The sequence below is a fragment of the Crocodylus porosus genome, unplaced genomic scaffold (genome assembly GCF_001723895.1).
Source record: "Crocodylus porosus isolate Cpor-Errol unplaced genomic scaffold, CroPor_comp1, whole genome shotgun sequence".
Taxonomy (NCBI): Eukaryota; Metazoa; Chordata; order Crocodylia; family Crocodylidae; genus Crocodylus; species Crocodylus porosus.
Window position 1 is genome coordinate 76,015,303 of NW_017728931.1, and position 6,931 is coordinate 76,022,233.

The 6,931-nt window shown below is 42.9% G+C and overlaps 1 protein-coding gene and 1 long non-coding RNA gene across 2 annotated transcripts in view; one reads left to right on the top strand and one right to left on the bottom strand.

Moving 5' to 3' along the window:
• The window catches only part of KCNC2 (potassium voltage-gated channel subfamily C member 2), a 176,947-nt gene that overhangs the window by 36,494 nt on the left and 133,522 nt on the right, over positions 1-6,931 (top strand).
• The window catches only part of LOC109315484, a 17,689-nt gene that overhangs the window by 4,113 nt on the left and 6,645 nt on the right, over positions 1-6,931 (bottom strand). The gene's annotated exons all lie outside the window — the stretch shown is intronic.

The following is a 6,931-nucleotide window of genomic DNA, read 5'->3' on the forward strand; positions in this document are numbered from 1 at the left end:
GAGTGTGGGCAGGGGGATGGAATGGGGAGGCTCTGTTCCATGCTTGGGGGAACTCTTCCCCCTCCTCTTCCTAGGGGGGCAACAGAAGTGTGGAGCTCAGCTGGGCAGGGTGGGGATGGGGGTGTAGGGGACTCTGCCTATGGCTGCACACACTCTCCCTGTGGCTGTAGTCCTGAGCACAGAGCTCAGCTGGTCAGGGTGGTGGTGGGGCATCTAGGGGGTCTCCCTTCATGAATGCATACATTTCCCCCATGACTGCAGCCCCTGCTGCCTGGCAGCAGCAGCAGGCGGGGAGATCAGGGTGCTTGTGCCTGGTGCAGGCATGACTCCAGCCAGTGTTGCACTGTGGAGAGAGCAGAGCCTACCTTACCTCCCACCAGGACTCTGACCCTGAGCTTGCAGCCCCAGCGCTGGAGCCAGGCGTTTCCCCCACTCCCCAGTGAGCAGTCCTGCACTTGGCCAGGACTGGAGTGCAGTGCTGGCAGCCTCTATCCCTGGGGCTCCATGCCATGCCTGCAGCTCTGCCCTGGGGATAGAGGCAGCCAGCGCTGCACTGTGGGTGAAGAGTGCAGCCTTGTGCAGCTTGACCGGCATGCTTCTAACTCCTCAGCTCCATGCCATTCCTGCAGCTTGCTTTCTGACAGAGAAGCCATGCACTGGATTGTTCAGGGAAGTGGGGGTGGAGGTCCCTCCAGTCCTGGCCAAGTATGGGACTGAACAGAGGGGAGTGGAGGAAGCACCTCACTCCAGTACTGGAGCTTGTAGCTCAGGCTCAGGGTCAGAGCCCTGGTGGGGGATAAGGCAGGCTCTGCTCTCTCCCCCAGTGCAGCACTGGCCAGAGCCATGCCTGTGCTGAGCATGAGTGTCCTGGCCTCCCTGCCTCCTGCTGCTGCTGGGCAGCGGGGGGCTGCAGCTATGGGAGGAGTGTGTGGGGGTTCTTACATTCCCCCCCCACACCCACCTTGCCCAGGTGAACTTTGTGCTCCCCCTGAATGGAGAAGGAGGAGGGGGTAGAGTTCCCCTCTGACTGGGTAGCCTTGTGTGCCCAGATTGCTCCTGGATGTCGGAAAGCTGCTGGGGCCTGACCATGTCCTGCTCCTTAGCTCTGCTTCCCTGTGGAAGAGAAGGCAGGGGGCTGGGGAGCAATGCTCTAGCACCCCCGGGCTTCTGGCTGGAGCCACTGCAGGCATGTGCAAAATGTCTATCCATCTGTAAATCAGTTCACTCTTTATAGGTTACACTAACCTACAAAAACTGAATCAATTCAGGCTTGGGCTTTTTGAATGTCTGTCCATAGCCTATGGGTTTTTCTTGTTTGCTGTTCCCAGCATTGTTCTCCCTTCCTTCTTTGCCCTTTTGCCCAACTTCCCTGTCTTTTTGCATTCAAATCAGGCTCTCCATTTTTAAGACCTACTTCATGCATGTCCTTTCACAGGATCTGATGAAGTGAGCTCAGGCTCATGAAATCTTATGTTTATGCATCTATGATTTAGCTAGTCTATAAGGTGCAAATCTACCCTGTCTTCTGACGGTGGGTCCAGTCGTTAGCAAAATTCAAATGGTATACTGATAAAAGACACAGAAATCAGCAAATGACTGTTCTAGCCAAGAAATAATATTTGTTAAATTAATCATATTTTTCTTTTTCTGTAATAAAGCTAGTAATCCCCATATATTTCCTATTTTCTAACCAATGTACAATAATTATCATTGAATACCTTTACCCTTAATTGTTAGGAGTGTCCATGCTGAGTTCCTTCACACATGATGTAATTTGTATTAGGATATCTACTGTCTCCATTTCTGTTTAGATATAGATACAGTTTTTGTTATCCAGTCATTATGATGCTTTACAACTGTTTAGTCTTGCCTGGTTGTCAGCATGCCTGCTGGGGCCAATGTATCTACTGAAGTTACTGTTAAAATATATTTCTATGCCATTTGAACCGTCTAAAGAGATGATCTTATTGCATCATGTGTGCATATTTCTACACTCTACCAAGATATGATGCATGTTCTCAGGCACCATGCCCTCACTTTATAACATGCAGCTGAGCAAGCCTAGTGTGATCTTTCACTGCAGACACTATCAACTTAATTGTACAGCTCCAGTCTTCAATTAGCTGGCGTTATGAAGCCATAGTTTTTGAAAAAATTATTTTTATACCTTGAAACTAGACATACGATTTTGGCCATATTTGCATGGTCGCATCACAGAATAAGTTTTAACTGACTCCAGTGACTGCTGGAATCAGCAGGGTATTGGGGGGTATTGATCAGTTACTGGGTGACAGGAGATGTCCACACAAGCAGAGTAAACTAGTCCTATACTTGGATCTTTTGACATACAACAGCTTGGTTTAGGGGTAGTCAAAATATTTTTTATTGAAAAATGACTTTTTCACTCACTGGATGTTTCCTGCAGAAATTTCACTTTTGAGACCATCTGTGGTGGTTTTCTCAAAAGATTTATCATATTTTTGAGTTGTTTTGACAGGAGAAAAACCTTAAAGATTGATTGGAATCCCCCCCAACCCTCCCATATAAAATAAATTAAAAAAAAAACCTCTCCCCACCAACATTTTGTCATACTATTTTAGGGTTTCATTGCCAAAATACAAAAAGGGTTAAATTAAAACCCTCACATTTTTCTAGAGCAAAACTTTCTTGTGTGAAAATGTTTTGTGTAAAGTAACAATAGGGATAAGGGGCCAGAGTCTCCATTGCCCTCCTGTGGGTTATTCCTTGTGCGAGAGTTTCTAGTAGTCACGAGGGGAATCTTTTCATGTAAGCATGATGCACAGGATATGTTGTGAATAGGTAAAAACTGACACAATTTTCAACTGGGATACTACTGAATTACTATTCATTCGGCATTATCTCAGTATTTGCGCAGTGTTTACTAGCTCTAAGTAATGTATCCATGTCTTCCAAGTGCTGGTACAAAGAGCTGGAATGTGGGTTTACTTTACCTGATTAGGCAGCCTATTTAACATGGTAAAAAATAACCAGGAATGAATAGGAAAAGAGTTTGAGCTGAGAGCTTGTTGAACAAAAATGTCAGTGGATGTGTATGCCCACAGCATAGGGATTGTTTTGCTGTTAATATTTCTGCTCAAAGGACCATCAAGGTTAATTGTCTCTTAGCAGCTGTTTTGGCAGGAGTGCTAAATTCCCTGCATCTGAAAGTATTTTTCTGTGAGGGCTGTAGTGGTGTATATTTTCTTGGCATTTATAATGTTATGAAAGTTAATGTTAACTATTTTGCTGGACCTTGGTAAAGAAAGGGAGAAATGATGAAACCATATAATCTGGATGTGTGATGCAAATAAAAGTTCTAGAAAGGGTGAAGTAGGAACACAGAGGGAGAAAAAAAGAAAAAGCATACACTGCTTTCAGTTGTCAGGGAGGCGAGATGTCTAGTGAGTAGAGGGATCTGATGTCATTTCTCAGAAAATCTTAATGTTTTGAAGGTGCCAGGTTTATCTTGGCTGTTATACTGAAACAGGTATCTTTGCTTCAGTGTAATCTATCAGCTGGCTAACTCTCTCCCCTGCCTGAAAGGTTGCAGGCTGCCTCACCCCACTCCCCACCCAGCAACCTCTCTACCCTGAAAATGAATTTAGGGCCTGGTTACATCTGTGCACCATTTCCCATCAGAATCTGTAATGTAGCAGTATGTGCAAAACTCTAAATTTTGACTGATTAGGCTTTCAAACACCTCAAACTTCTCCCCAGCAAGAGAGTTTCTCTTTCTGGAATGAATGCATGTGATCAGGAAGAACTGAGTAGCAATGTCCCCTGTGCCTTCCTCAGACTAGAGGACAGTAGTCTGGGTAAAGTGGCAGAAGGGATGGGACACCTTCCTGATCATGAAGTTGAGCTTGTGCTTTCCCCCAAGTCTTCCTGAGACTGAGGACACCATGGTTTGGGAAAGTGCAGGAAGTCTTTACCCACTACTATGCCCTACACTCCTTTCCTCCCATGACAGTGGAAGAAGTAGAGCAGCCTCTGCTCCCTGTGTCTTTCCCAGCCTGGGATCTCCCTGGTCTGCAGAAGACATGGGGTTCAGGTGAAAGGGGCAGCCCTGAACTGATTCCTCTTCTGGAAAAATTTTCAGAAATTTCCACCACTAGGAACAAATACCTGTTCATTCTTTGTGTGGTTGAATAGTCATGGTCAGGTGCATCCAGTAACGTACTTTAAGCACAGGCACCGATGATACCTTCCTGTTCAATCCAGCAATAAGAAGCACCTTCTGAGTTGCCTCATTTTCTTAGTTGCTTACAATGGGAACCCCTTGTTGCCAAAAACCGTTCCTAGTCCCCAGTAATGAATTTACACATCCAGTGTCAATAGCTGCTAGCGTAGCTCTACTGCATGTCATATTAAGTGTGACAAACTATTTTTCATTGTTTCAAACATGATTGTTGTTTGCCAATGAGTAATTGCCAGGGATATAGCCAAAATCAATTTAGAAGCTAAGTTTTATTTGGAGCTTTCTGGGGTAGGGACTATTACATGTGCTAACACAAAGCCCTAATCTTTGTAATATCCTTTAATCATGCCCGTGTGTGTGTGTGTGTGTGTGTGTGTGTGTGTGTGTGTGCGCATGTACATTCCTATATACACACACATACATATCAACATTTATGTCTTGTGGGAAAGCAGAGAGAGAATGTAGTATGGACATTTTCTAAACTCAGGGCTGTCGCAGCTAGAAAGTATTAACTGAAGTCTGATTAACTGATTACTTGTGGTTGGAAGAAGAATTTGAGCTATATTTGGAACACTTGGTGCTCCACAAACATAGACATATTGAGTGGAGAAAAGAACTATTAAACCCCAAACCTGGCTTTTCACTTTGCTTGGTTTAATAATGTGTTTTGGGGGAGGGTGGAGGGGTGGCACGACAAAAATGAAAACAAGTATCTTTTCTTTTCTGCTTCTATTCTCTTCCCCTCTCCCTCTTTTCTTTGATATGACTACATATCTATCCTGTGTCTATGTATAACAACTTTCCTATCTGGAGATTGAAGTACCATTTACTTTAAAACAAATGGTCTCTTTATAAAAGGAACAGAAATCAGCAAATGACTGTTCTAACCAGGAAAAAACATTTGTTAAATCTACATATTTTTTCTTTTGCTCTAATATAATAAAGCTAGTAATCTGAATATATTTTCTATTCAATGTAGAGTGATAACTATTATAATTATTAGTGCAATGCCAGTCATTTAAGGATGGGGTATTCAGTATGAATAATAGCCTTTCTTTTAAGACAATTTTCACTCCCACATTAATAATTTCATTACATACTTCATGTCACGTTGTTATTTAAATGGAGTATACCTAAATGCACTTTTGGAAAAAAAATTGCTGACACTTTCAAATTAGTTTTATGTCTAATTAAACTTCTATCATAACAGATCAGGCATGTGGGGATTTCTAAATGGATTTGTGTTAAAGAGCAATTGAACTGGCATCGGTGCAGAGAGAAGTAGAAAGGATGTTGTATGTACCAACATGATGCATTTAATCAGTTGCATGAGCTGTTCCTCCTTGCTGACCTTGCTATGTGGAAAATTGCGGGTCTCAGGCCAAGAGGAGAATATGACATTTTAGTGTGTCACTGGTCAAGTGAGATGTTGTGGTATGGGGTTAATGAGGGTCTATATGAAATGGGGGAAGCCTCATACGAAAGTTCTCAATTGGCTTTGCTGAGTAGAATTTGAGTCTGCCAGTTTGCAATAGACTGTTAGGAAAGATAGATGCAGGAAAAATGACTAGAGGCTGCTCAGACCTGAAGTAAAAGATGAGTTGTATGGTCCTTCTCATGTGCATTTTAAAAATTATTTGTCTAGGTCTGTGAAGTTCATAATTCCTGGGCTTTACAATTTAAAAAACCCCACATTTTAATTGTTTTTTAATACAAAAAAATAAGGAGTGCGTGTATCAACTAAATATGAACTATATACATGTATGTTAAAATAACTAAAAAAAGGAAAAGAAAAAAGAAGGAAGAGGGAGGGATAGAAGAAGAAAAGAGAAATGTGCCACATCATCTAAGAATTATTTTCAAATAACTGTAACATTTTCATAACAGTTAAGCATGATAAATGTGACTCTTTCCATAGATGTCAGCTGTGCCAGCTATCTCAGGTTGACTTTTGGAGATGTCCTACTTTTCCAATGCAGGAATATAACCCTGTGTGCCACTAACAAGGCCTGCTATAAGAGTGCAGTCTGGGAATGACTCAGATTGAATTTCATAGTGGTATACCCAAGAACACATGCATTTGGTAAAATTATTGGTGCTGTGTTCAAAACCATGTTAATTCTAGTTACCATCATTGGCAATCCCTTGCAGTCAAGGGTGATTGTCTTCTATGACTGTCTTGTCTGTGGGCCCAAAGATGGGTGATGATGTTGCACAAGGGGCCGTTTGAGTTCCTGGAGGCTAAGTTCCGATTTGGTCCGCAGAAGTGAGTCACACCACAAGCCACAGAGATAAAGCCTTTATTGCTTGCAAGCAGGTCAGCCTGGAGTCATGAGACTCAGATCAAAGCCCGACCCCGAGTGCCTATTCTCCATTGCTTATATACTTGATTACAAGGTATTGGGAAAATTCCATTAGCGCAATCGCATTTCAAACTAGCATAGTTGTGAAGCTAAGGACTTTCCAACTGCAAGTCTGTGGTTTGCATGTTTGCACGACAGAGCGGGAAACAAGCTGCATGTAGATGCTTCCTAAGTTCTCGTAAAAGCAAACGGTTTTCAGCCCCCCCGCTTTTCCCAAAATTATTCCCCCCTCAAGATGCTTTCTTTTTAATTCCTCATCTGTCTCCCGTGAAGCATTGCGAGTTGTAAATGTGTAGCAGTTTTGATCCTTGCAGAAATAAATCGGTTCAGGGTTTGTATAATATGAGGG